The following is a 13,347-nucleotide window of genomic DNA, read 5'->3' on the forward strand; positions in this document are numbered from 1 at the left end:
GGCATGTGGGATCTTAGTTCCTTGACCAGAGATTGAACCCGCATCCCCTGCATTGGAAGGCGGATTCTTAACCGCTGGACCACCAGGGAAGTCCCTAAACTGCTTGATTTATTCTTGATTTATTCTTGTAGGCTTGCTGAGGGTGTGCCAAGACCTATCAGTGTTTTAATAGGAGGAATCTCATTTAGCACCTAGTTTCAGGCTGATTGGAAGCCAGACCCCCAGGCAGGATCTGTATAGAAATATATACAGTCCTGTGGGTCACATTTGTAATTCCTACTGGCCTCCAGTCCAGGAGATCTGTAGGTGTTCCCTGGGTGACAGTTACAAAAATTGGGGCTCTAGACAGTTGTACAAGCTCCTTTCTGGAAGGTCTTTTAGAGCTGTAGCAAGGTCAAAGAAAAACAGGGATGGGTGTCTCCCTGGGAGCACCTCCTTAGCTCCTGGGTGTGTGGGAAACCTGAGACCTGTCCCTCAGGCTGAAGCTCCAGGCTAAGTAAATAGGCCCCTTTCACAGGAAGACTGGGGTTGAATTTCTTCTGGTTTTCTGTGCAATGCCCTGGGGATGGTGGCCTGCCAAGAACTGTCTTTTCAATTGTTACAGCCCCTAGAGCTCAGTAATGTCAGCCTCCTTGTCCAACAGAGAGGGCAATCAAGGGGTGGCCCTTGTGTGTATTGCACATGCCTGCTGGCTTTAGCAGGTCAGCTGGAGAGTGTAAGCGGTGAGGCTGGCCCCCCGGCTTTCCAAACACAGTGGGAAAATGTCTTGACCACACATGCCCATGGTTTCAGCAGTGCAGCAGGACAGTGCCTTGCCTTTGTACCCCTACCAGCTTTGGTCTCGGAGTGGGAGAATGCCACACTGCTCATGCTTGTCAGCCTCAGCCAGGGAGTGGCTGAATGTGGCCCTGGAATTTAGCTAGGGAGCAATAGAATGTCAGCAATAGAATGTCTGTTCCTGCTTATCCACTCCAACCAGTAGTGAGGAAGTGCTGCAACCCCCTGAGCTTTCCTGCTTCATCAAGGCAGTGGTTGCCACCACTTTCTCCTGATTGTCTTAGCAAGATTGGAGGGAGGGTGCTGCCTGTGATCTAGCCCAGCTATGCTAGCAGGGTACCAGGCGAGTTCAGTAATGGCATCCACCAGTGCCTTTCTCTCCAAGGGGAGATTCTGCTGTGCCCTGCCCCTCCAGCAGTTGCTTTTATTTTTACTTATTTTTAATTTATATTTTATTTATTGTTGCTGCACGCGGGCTTTCTCTAGTTTTGGCGAGCAGGGGCTACTACTCTTCGTTATGGTGTGCAGGCTTCTCGTTGCAGTGGCTTCTCTTGTTGCGGAGCAGGGGCTCTATGCATGCGGGCTTCAGTAGTTGTGGTACATAGGCTCAGTAGTTGTGGTGCACGGGCTCAGCAGTGTGGCTCGCGGATTCTAGAGCGCAGGCTCAGTAGTTGTGGTGCACGAGCTTAGTTGCTCTGCGGCATGTGGGATCTTCCCAGACCAGGGCTTGAACCCATGTTCCCTGCATTGGCAGGAGGATTCTTAACCACTGCACCACCAGGGAAGCCCTTGATGCGATTTTAAATGGGATTGTCTTCTTGCTTTCTCTTTTTGATAGCTTATTATTAGTGTATGAAAAGCAATAGATCTAAAAAAAATTATTTACTTATTTATTTTGGCTGTGCTGGGTCTTAGTTGCGACATGCTGGATCTTTGTTGCGGCATGCGGACCTCTTAGTTGCGGCATGCAGACTCGTAGTTGTGGCATGCATTCAGGATTTAGTTCCCCAACTAGGGATGGAACTTGGGCCCCCTGCATTGGGAGCAAAGAGTCTTACCCACTGGACCACCAGAGAAGTCCCAATAGATTTTTTAAATGTATTAATCTTGTATCCTGCCACTTTACCTAAGTCATTTATTAGTTCTAATAGTGGAGACTTCAGGGTTTTCTATATATGGTATCATGTCATTTCAAATAGTGGCAGTTTTACTACTTCCCTTCCAAATTTGGATGCCTTTAATTTTTTTTCTTTGTCTGTTTGCTGTGGCTAGGACTTCCAATACTATATTAAACCAAAGTGGCAAGAATGGGCATCATTGTCTTGTTACTGATGTTAGAGGAAAAACTTTCAGCTTTTCACCATTGAGCATGATGTTAGCTGTGGGTTTGTCATAAATGGGCTTTATTATGTTCAGATATGTTCCCTCTATACCCACTTTGATGAAAGTTTTTATCATGAACGAATGTTGAATTTTGTCAAATGCTGCATCCCATAGGTATTAGAAAGCTATGTTTCCATGTTCATTTGTCTTGAAGTATTTTCTGATCTCCTTTTCAATTTCTTCATTGACCCATTGGTTTTTTAGTAGCATATTGTTTCATTTTTCCCATTTTTCTTCCTGTAATTGCTTTCTAGTTTTATACCATTGTGGTTGGAAGAAATGCTTGATACAACTCCTATTCTCTGAAATTTGTTGAGAGTTATTTTTGGCCTAACATATGATCTATTCTGGAGAACATACCATGTGTACTTGATAAGAATGTGTATTCTGATCTTTTGGGATGGAATGTCCTGTAGATATCTATTAAGATTAACCGGTCTAATGCGTCATTTAAGACCATTGTTTCCTTCTTGATTTTCTGTATGGATGCTTCGTCCATTGATGTAAGTGAGGCGTAAAGTCCCCTACTATTAATGTATTATTGCCAGTTTCTCCCTTTATGTCTGTTAATATTTGCTTTATATATTTAGGTGCTTCTGTATTAGGTGCATATATGTTGGTGAGTATTATATCCTCTTCTTGTATCACTTTATCATTAAATAATGCCCGCTTTGTCATTTGTTATAGACTTTGTTATTAAGTCTATTTTGTCTGATATGAGTATTGCTCCCCCCCACATTTGCAAGAAATTTCTTTTTATGTCTCTTTGCTTTCAGTTTGTGTGTGTGTCTTTAGCTCTTTTAAGCAGAATATAGATGGGTCTTGGTTTTTTTTAATTCAGTCATCCTCCTTGTGTCTTTTGATTGAAGCATTTATTCCATTGACATTTAAAGTGATGTTTAAAAATATTTATTTATTTTATTTTTGGCTGCATTGGGTCTTCGTTGCTGCGCACGGGCTTTCTCTAGCTGCAGCGAGTGGGGGCTACTCTTCATTGCAGTGCGCGGGCTTCTCATTGTGGTGGCTTCTCTTGTTGCAGAGCATGGGCTCTAGGTGCTCGGGCTTCAGTAGTTGTGGCACGTGGGCTCAGTAGTTGTGGCTTGCAGGCTCTAGAGCACAGGCTCAGTAGTTATGGCGCACAGGCTTAGTTGCTCCACAGCATGTTGGATCTTCCTGGACCAGGGCTCAAACCCACATCCCCTGCATTGGCAGGCGGATTCTTAACCATTGTGCCACCAGGGAAGACCCAGTGATTTTTGATTTGTATGTACTTATTGCCATCTTGTTCCCTGTATTCTGGTTGTTTCTGTAGTTCTTCTCTGTACTTTTCCTCTTCTTTTAGTTTCTTCCCTATGGTTTGATGATTTTTTTTTTTTTAGTGGTATGCTTGTGTTCCTTGCTCTCTACTTTTTTTTTTTTTTTTTTTGCGGTATGCGGGCCTCTCACTGCTGTGGCCTCTCCTGTTGTGGAGCACAGGCCCTGTGACGCGCAGGCTCAGCAGCCATGGCTCACGGGCCCAGCCGCTCTGTGGCATGCGGGATCCTCCTGAACTGGGGCACGAATCCGCGTCCCCTGCATCGGCAGGTGGACTCTGAACCACTGCGCCACCAGGGAAGCCCTCTCTCTACTTTTTTGTGTATTTATTGTACGTTTTTGATTTGTTATTACTATTGGGTTCATATATGTTGATCTTTAATTGTATCTCCTGTTTTAAACTGGTAATCGTTTAAGTTCTAACACATTCTAAAAGATCTGTATTTTAACTCCTCTCCCCCACACTTTGTGTTTTTGATATCATATTTTACATCTTCATGTTTATCCCATTATCCTTTTTATTCTAATGCATATTAGAATGCATATTCCAACTTGTTTTTGCCAAAAACATAAAACCCCAGAATGGTGAAATGAGTAGGACAATAAACTCCTGTATACCTTTGCCCTAGACTAATTACTAATATTTTGGTCACATTTTAGCCCGCTTCTAATCACTCTAATCAACCACTATTAATGTCATGCACACAGTTTATTTCCTTTGCCACTGAACAACTTTCTTATTTGCTTCAATTTTTTAATGCAGGTGTAATTTGCAGTGGAGAAATGCAGAGATTTACCTGTTACAGTTTTGGGTTTTGACAAATACATACACTTATGTAACCCATACCTCCTTAAAGATTATTTCTGTTACCCCAGAACGTTCTCACATGCCCTTTCCCAGTCATCCTTACCCCCTCGGAAGCATATACTGTTCCAGCTTCTTTCACTTCAGAGGTAGTAGTCTTCCCTGTTCTTGACGATGTTACATGTATCAGTGTATCTTTCCTTTTTATTGCTGAGTAGTGTTCCATTTTATGAATATATTTAATTATTCATTTTCCTGTTGGGTTGAATATATATTTTTGAGCTATTATGAATAGAGCTGTTGTGAACTTTGTAATACAAGTTTTTATGTGTCATGGAGTTTGAGTCACCATTTGGGTGAGCTGAGACAGATAGTCAATCGAATGTGTATAATATGAGGCTCTGTTAAGTGATTTAAAGAAAAACAAAGGAGCGGAAGCATGATAGAGGGTGATCTTTCTGATCGGAAAATATTTTAGCAGTGACCTAAAAAAAGTATGTAAGAGAACTATGGAGATAACTAGGGTATAACTTGATAATTCCAAGGAGATAGCAGAAAATGGAGCGTTCCTGAGGCAGGAGTGTGCTTGGCATATTCCAATGTGGGTGCGCAGGGTAGAGGGCTAGGTCAGAGAGATATTGATACCATGGTAGAAGAGCAAGAAAGGAGTTAAGGACATGAACAGTGTTTTTTTCTTATGAGGAAAGTAAATGAATGGATTCACAATACGACGGTTGCCAGCAACAATAATAACTGCATAAAGTTTATTGAGTTCTTACATGTTACAGCACCTTGTTTAGTCCAATCCATATCTTATATTTTTTAAACTTCACAACAATACTATGTGAGGTATTGGTACTTATCTCCACTTTACAGATGAGAGAATTAAAGCACTAAGGAATTAGATACATTAGCCTTTATCAGTACATTTATTTATTTTCCAACAGAGTTCTTCTTGGTCATAACTTTCTGACAGTAGATTTTTCAGTGAGCCAGGGTAACAGAGGAACAAATTCTGGTTCGCACGTGGTTTAGTACCACAATAACTTGGGAGAATTATTTAGCCTCTCAAAGTCTCATTTTACTCCTTTGTCAAATGTATGATTTGTACTTTGTGTTTGTTAAGGTCTGGTGAGTCAAATCTGTGAAAGAGCACAAGAGGCCTGATCCTTGAAGAGAAATAATGTGATGCCACTAAATATTAAGGGATACCTCACATGCTGAACATTTTAACTTATGGAGGAAGATAATAAAGCGAGCAATAACTTAAAAATGGTGTGTTTGACATTTTAAACTTTCTGAAGTCACGGTGGAGTCTAAAATGTATACTCATGTTTTGTATACTTGAGGCAGATGCAAAGATTTACCTGATGTTCATGGTTTTTTTTTTTTTTTTTTTTTTTTTTTGCTGCATTGGGTCTTTGTTGCTGTGCGCAGGCTTTTCTCTGGTTGCGGCGAGCTGGGGCTACTCTTCGTTGTGGTGCTCGGGCTTCTCATTGCAGTGGCTTCTCTTGTTGCAGAGCATGGGCTCTAGGTGTGCGGGCTTCAGTAGTTGTGGCACGCGGGCTCAGTAGTTCTGGCTCACGGGCTCTAGAGTACAGACTCAGTAGTTGTGGCGCACAGGCTTAGTTGCTCCGTGGCATGTGGGATTTTCCCAGAGCAGGGCTCGAACCCGTGTTCCTTGCATTGGCAGGCGGATTCTTAACCAGTGCGCCACCTGGTGATCATGTTTTGATAAAACTGTTCAAGGCAATAAGATTTCTGTCCTGTTTTTCTTGGGGTTGGTTGATGGCACCCGCAGCCTATGTGTCTGTTTTCCCATTTCTCTCTCTTCATCTCATCTTCCACTTTATCTCTGTCTTCTTTGTTCTAAAAAAATTCCTCACATTTTTCTCTGTTTAGGTGAGAAATAAACCTGAAGAGTATTCAGTTCATAATGGTGATTGTTTTGTAGCACAAAATAGAACATTGCGTAATAAAATGGAACTTTTTAGTGGGAAAATATCCACACAGAATCTAAAATTACACACAATAAAATGTATTGACTACAAACTAACGGTGGAATCATACTTTCTAGCTAAAATTTAGATCTGCAAATATGACTACAACTTGAAGCTCACATTGAGAGAGTCTATGATGAAAATGGGTTTGGACAACCTCATTGAATTAAATATTTTCTAAAAGAATTATTTCAGTAAAATAACAAATGGAATGGAAGACTTGGAAACAGTTTAACTGATAAAATGAATTAAATTGTTCAATGGAATCTTTCTGCAGAAGGCACTCTCAGTTAAAATTAGTACCTACTTAATATACTTTTGTGTAAAATCTCTGTTTTCCAGTCATCCTCAACATCAAAAGAGTAGAGCTGGAATATCTTATTATCAGTTGGATGTTTATTTGCCTCTGGATATGATTTTGGATCCATACAGGAGTGGTTTCTATTTGATATCTTGAAATCCTTAAGGCTGATCCATGAACTTAAACTCTTTAGTTAATGAGTTTACAATAGTGTGTATGATGGGGGGTGTTATTCAACATTTTCTGACATGCAAACTGTCTTGAATTTTGTTGAGGGGGAGAGGAGTTGGTGACTTGGTGGGCAAGCACATTTTCATTACTTTAATTGTGCGATTTATTAGGATTTTAAGCTTTTTATAAATGTTTTAGTGTTACAGGACAGAATTAAAAGGATTTAGAATAAAAGGAGTTTAACAAAAGGACTTTGCAACAGGATTGCAATAGTTTTTATATTTGATGGATTTAGCTAACGGCTTTTCATTTCAATCATCATGCTACATTCTGTTAAATGCTGTAGAACAGGTGTGTGTAACGTCAGTCTCTCTATTGTGCATGCAAATAAACACAATTTTATGTATAAAAAGTTAATCCTCTACAATTTGGAGGATTACATTATGGGAGGGTGATGACTCCGTTAGGCATCTTGGAGAGTACATGCTATTTATATTGCAAGAAAAATCAGGTTAATAGCTACGGTGTTCATGAGATTATAGAATTTTTATACCAACACTTTAAAAAATTGTATTTATTCAAACCATCCACAAAGAAATTATTTAAGGCAGAGTTAAGGTTTTGTTACATGGTTTTCCAACTTTGAAAAAATTTAATATAGAGTGTGCCTCAAAGATATTTGAAGGATTTGTTATGGTTTGTTTGCTTACTGAAGATTCGTGTTTTCTATTTACAAGGTTTTGGTAGTACAGTGGGGGCTTTTGGCTTTATGTTGTTCTTAAGTGAGGGCATTATTTTGTAGTTTAAATTTTTTGCTTGGTTACCTTTTCTGAATATCCATGACGCTTATCTTTAGTAAGCGTCAGGTGACTGACCTAGAGAACAGATTCAGTAGGACTGTTGTAAACCCAGTAGGTCAGCGGAAACCAATGGAATTCTTCAATTCAGGTTTGAGAAACACAAAAACAATCAAACCATTCTTGCCAGTATTATTTGCATTTTAAAGACATGATGTATCATTCATCAAAATATCAAATTGGTATGTATAATACAGGTACAAACCATAAAGACCTTGTCAGAACACCAGGATGCAGAGGGAAAATAGGTATTGTTAAAGGTGAAGGTGAAATATGGAGGAGTAAAGAATTGGCCTTGTATAGCTGAAGTTCAATTATAATTAATTTGGAAAATAAATGTTATGGGCTTTGGACCAGTTAATTTTTAACTTGTGCTTTGCTCGAAAGTCATATTGTTAATTGTGAAATCTGATTTATTTGTTTAGCAGGGGTAAGAGCACACAATCCATAGTAAATTAATGTTTGGTGAAGATGTAGTCACTGATCTTTATAAGCTTCTCAAAATTTAAATTAGTTATGGAGAACTTTATTCATCAACACTGTTTATAGTTTTGGATCCTTTTTTTTTTTTTAATAGTTTTGATCTTTTTAAGGTGTGATAATACAGTCTGTTAGTGGATCATAGAACTTGTCTTAACCTATTTAGTATAATTATTATCACAATTTAAAAGTATATTATGTCAGATCACAATCTAAATGTGTAACCATTAACCTGTCCTCCTCTGGATTAAACTTCATTATTTTTGGAGGAATCCATTAACGAGGATTATTAACATTAACATTACAGTTGCTGTTTACCATCTAGCAAAGAAATGAAACATTATTAAAAGAGAGCTGAAGTCCCCTGGCTACCTCTCCCAAATATTGTCTTCATCCTAAACCCCTAAGAGGACTATTCCTATCCTGAAATTGGTGTTTATGTGTTTAGTACTTAAGATAACTAAATATCTCTCTATACATCTAACTACACACACTCATGTGGGCACACACTTGTTCAAGCACACAACTTGTACCTTTTTCAAAATTGTGGTAAAAATCACATAACATAAAATTTACCGTCGTTAGGGCTTCCCTGGTGACGCAGTGGTTAAGAGTCTGCTTGCCAGTGCAGGGGACATGGGTTCGAGCTCTGGTCCGGGAAGATTCCACGTGCTGTGGAGCAGCTAAGCCTGTGCGCCACAACTACTGAGCCTGCGCTCTAGAGCCCGGGAGCCACAATTACTGAAGCCTGTGTACTTGGAGCCTGTGCTCTGCAACAGGAGAAGCCACCACAGTAAGAAGCCCGCGCACTGCAACTAAAGAAAGCCTGCGTGCAGCAGCAAAGACCCAAGGCAGCCAAACATAAAGAAAAAAAAAATTACCATCTTTAAATCTTTACAAACTTTTTTTTTCCTGCCCAGCTGTGCCGCGCAGCATGCGAGATCTTAGTTCCCTGACCAGGGATTGAACCCGTGTCCCGTGGTCCCATGAAGTGGAGGCACAGAGCCCTAACCATTGGACTGCCAGGGAATTCCCGGCAAACTTTTAATTGTACCGCTTGGCAGTGTTAAGTGCATTCAAAGAACTCTGTACCCATTGAACACCAGCTCTCCATTTCTCTCTCCATCACTAGTCCCTGGTAATCACATTTTTCTTTCTGTTTCTAGGAATTGGACTACTTTAGATTCCCCATACAAGTGGAATAATAGAGTATTTGTCTTTGTCTTTTCATGAATAGTGTATTTCATTTAGCAAAATGTCCTCAAGATTCATCTGTGTGTAGCATGTGACAAGATTTCCTTTTTAATATATACATTTTCTTTATCCAGTCATCATTTGATGGACGTTTGTGTTGCTGCCACCTTTTGCTATTGTGAATGATTCTTTAGTGAACATGGGTGTTCAAGAGCTTGCTACATGTTTTTAAAATTAATATTTTAAGAGCATTTTTTTTTTTTTAGCGGTACGCGGGCCTCTCACTGTTGTGGCCTCTCCCGTTGCGGAGCACAGGCTCCGGACGCGCGGGCTCAGCGGCCATGGCCCACGGGCCCAGCCGCTCCGCGGCATGTGGGATCTTCCCAGACCGGGGCACGAACCCATGTCCCCTGCATTGACAGGTGGACTCTCAACCACTGTGCCACCAGGGAAGCCCTAAGAGCATTTTTTAGATATCAGAATTGAGCAGAAGGTACAGAGTTGCTGTATATCTCCTGACCCCTCACATCTCACAACTTCCCCCACTATTCATACCCTGCACCACAGAGGTACCCACACTGACACCATTATCACCCAAAGTCCATAATTCTCATTAGGGTTCCCTATTGGTGTTGTACATTCAGTAGATTTTGACAAATGCATAAGGACATGTATCCACCATTGTAGTGTCTGAACAGAATAGTTTTCCTGCCCTAAGCATCCTCTGTGCTCTACTTACTCATGCCTCCCTCCTTCTTAACCCCTGAAGACCACTCATCTTTTTTTTTTTTTTTTTGCAGTACGCGGGCTTCTCACTGTTGTGGCCTCTTCCGTTGCGGAGCACAGGCTCCGGACGCGCAGGCTCAGCGCCCATGGCTGAGCTGGCCATGGCCAGCCGCTCTGCGGCATGTGGGATCTTCCCGGACTGGGGCATGAACCCGTGTCCCCTGCATCGGCAGGTGGACTCTCAACCACTGCACCACCAGGGAAGCCCACCACTCATCTTTTTACTGTCTCAGTATTTTTACTGTCTCAGTAACTGTCTTTTGCCTTTTCCAGAGCCATTCAGTTTGTATTTAAGTTTCCGCCATGTTTTTTCATGGCTTGATAGCTCATTTCATTTTAGTCGTGAGTCATATTCCGTTGTCTGGAGGTACCACAGTTTATTTATCCACTCATCTACTGAAGGGCATCTTGATTGCTTCCAAGTTTTGGCAACTGGGAACAAAGCTGATATAAATGTCCATGTGCAGGTTTTTGTGTAAACAAAGTTTTCAACTCCTTTGGGTAAATACCAAGGAGCATGATTGCTGGATCTTGTAGTAAGAGCATGTTTAGTTTAGTAAGAAACTGCCACACTGTCTTACGATGTGGCTGTACCGTTTTGCATTCCCTCTAGCGATGACTGAGAGTTCTTGTTGGTCTGCATCCTTGTCAGCATCCAGTGTTGTCGTTGTTTTACATTTTGGCTGGTCTAGTATGTGTGGAGTGGTATCTTATTGTTGTTTTGATTTGAATTTCCCTGATGACCTGTGATGTGGAGCATCTTTTCATATGCTTATTGGCCACCTGTATATTTACTTTGGTTAAGTGTCTGTTCAGATCTTTTTCTCAGTTTTAAATTGGGCTGTTCGTATTCTTACTGTTTAGTTTTAAAAGTACTTTGTTATATTTGGGATAACACTCCTTTATCAGATGTGTCTTTGGCAAGTATTTCTCCAAGTCTGTGGCTTTTCGTCTCACTCTTGACATATGTACCTTTTTAAAGAGCATAAACTAAATTACATAATATTAAAAGAAAATATTTATCCTCTTTATTCTACCTTCCATTTAAAAATAACCTGCCTTCTGAGATATTACATATTTACCAGAAAGTTGCAAAAATACTACAGACAGGTCTTGTGCACCCTCTGCCCAGCTGGTTACATCTTATACACAATATAAAAACCAGGAAACTGACATTGGTGGGATGTGTGCACATAGTTCCATGTCATTTTATCACATGTGTACATTCACGTAACCACTACCATAATCAAGATACAGATCTATTTCATCACTACAGTAATCTCCCTGACACCATCTCCGTTCACCATCCCTAACCTTTGGGAATTTATTAGTCTGTTTTCCATCTCTGTACTAATTTTGTCATTTCAAGAGTATTACATAAGTGGATTTACACAGTATTGCTTTTTCACTTAGCACAAGTTTGTTGAGGTGTATCCAAGTTGTTTAGTGTATCAATAGTTAGTTCCTTCTTACTACTGATTAATATTTCATGGTGTGGAGGTAAAATTCATCTGCTGAAGGACATCAGGGATGATTTCACTTATTTTGCTGTTTAAAATAAATCTATTATGAAATTTGTGTACAAGTTTGTGTGGGTGTAGTTTTTATTTTTCTGGGATAAATGCCCAGTAGTATGATTGCTGGGATATATGGTAAGTGTATGTTTAGGTTTTTTGTTTCTGCTCTTTTAAAGAAACTGCCACACTCTTTTCTAAAGGGGGTGTACTATTTTATATTTCCACCAGGAATGTGTGAAAGATCTAAGTTCTCTGCATTTTTGTCAGCATTTGCTTTTTACATTTCCCTGGTAGCTAATGTTGTTGAAAATCTTTTCATTTGCATATCTGCTTTCCATATCTTATTTTCAGTGAAATATCTCATGTCTTTTGCCCATTTAAAGTTGGATTTTTGTTTTTTAGTTTTGAGTATGTTGAGATTATTTCATATATTCTAGATGGGTCCTTTGTTAAATATGTGTTTTACAAGTATTTTTTCCAATGTGTAGCTTGTTTTTAATTTTAATTATAGCCAACTTATTGCTTTTTTCGGTCTCATGGATCATATTTTCTGTGTCATGTCTGAGACCTCTTCACCAAGCCCTAGGTCCTACGATTTTCTTTTGTTTTCTTCTAAAAGTTATATAGTCTTACATTTTAATCTCTGATCCATGTTGAGTTAATTTTAGGTAAGGTGTTTTATTTCCAGTTTTATTCTTTTCCTATGGGTATGCAGCTGCCTCAGGACCATTTGTTGAAATGGTTAAACGGTCTTATTCCACTTAATTGCCTTTACACCTCTTTCAAAAATCAGTTGACCATATTTGTTTGGGTCTGTTTCTGGATTGTCTTCAGTTCCATTAATCTGTGCATCTTCTGTCAACTTTATATATCCGTTTACTTAAATTGTCTTTCATTTCCTGCATCAGCGTTTTGTAGTTTTCAGTCTCTAAGTCCTGAATATATATTTTAGATTTATACCTGAGTACTTAATGTTCTTTTGAGAAGTTATTAATGGTATTGTATTTTTAATCTGGAATTCTGTGTGCTTGTTGCTAGTATATAGAAATACGGTTGATATTTTGTATGTTGATCTTGACTCTGGTGAGCTTGCTGAGCTAACTCACTAGCTGTAGAAGTTTTTGCTGTTGTTGATTCCTTGGGATTTTCAGTGTATCAATCATGTTATCTGAAAATAGGGAGTTTTATTTCTTCCTTTCTTATCTGTATGACTTTTTCCCCCTTTCTCTTCTGCTTCGTTGCCTTGTCTAGAACTTCCAGTACTATGCTGAATAGTAGTGGTGAGAGTGGAGTCCTTGCCTCGTTTTTGCAAAATTCTTGTTTGTCCTTGTTTGTTCTGTGAAAAATTTTGAAACATTTCATGGATTCTTTCCTCCTCTGTTTTTCTCTTTTCTCTCTTTTTGGAATTCCTACCTACGTACTGGAACTTTGAGGCTGTCCTTTAACATTTCTCTTGTGTATGTGTTTGTGTGTGTGTATAAATTAATGCTGTTTTTCTTTTTTTTTTCGGTTGTTTTTGCTGTGTTCTGTAGGAAACTTTCTCTGATGTTTGTGTTGAGTTTTTAAATAATATCTACCTTGTTTTTAACTTCCCAGAGCTCTTTTATTTTCTAAGCATCAGTTTTCATTGCATTCTTATATTGCTTCATGCCTGAAATATCTTCTCATATTTTTAAAATTATTAATGATAGTTTCAAAATTTTTGATACTTTCTTCCTGTACAGAGTTAACCACTTTTCCAGGTGCTTGTACCTGTTTGTAA

At 39.4% G+C, this 13,347-nt stretch overlaps 1 protein-coding gene across 3 annotated transcripts in view; it reads left to right on the forward strand.

Annotated features, from left to right (window-relative positions):
- The window catches only part of BCAS3 (BCAS3 microtubule associated cell migration factor), a 574,807-nt gene that overhangs the window by 73,218 nt on the left and 488,242 nt on the right, over positions 1-13,347 (forward strand). The gene's annotated exons all lie outside the window — the stretch shown is intronic.

Source organism: Leucopleurus acutus (assembly GCF_964270905.1).
Source record: "Leucopleurus acutus genome assembly, chromosome: 19".
NCBI classification, from domain to species: Eukaryota; Metazoa; Chordata; class Mammalia; order Artiodactyla; family Delphinidae; genus Leucopleurus; species Leucopleurus acutus.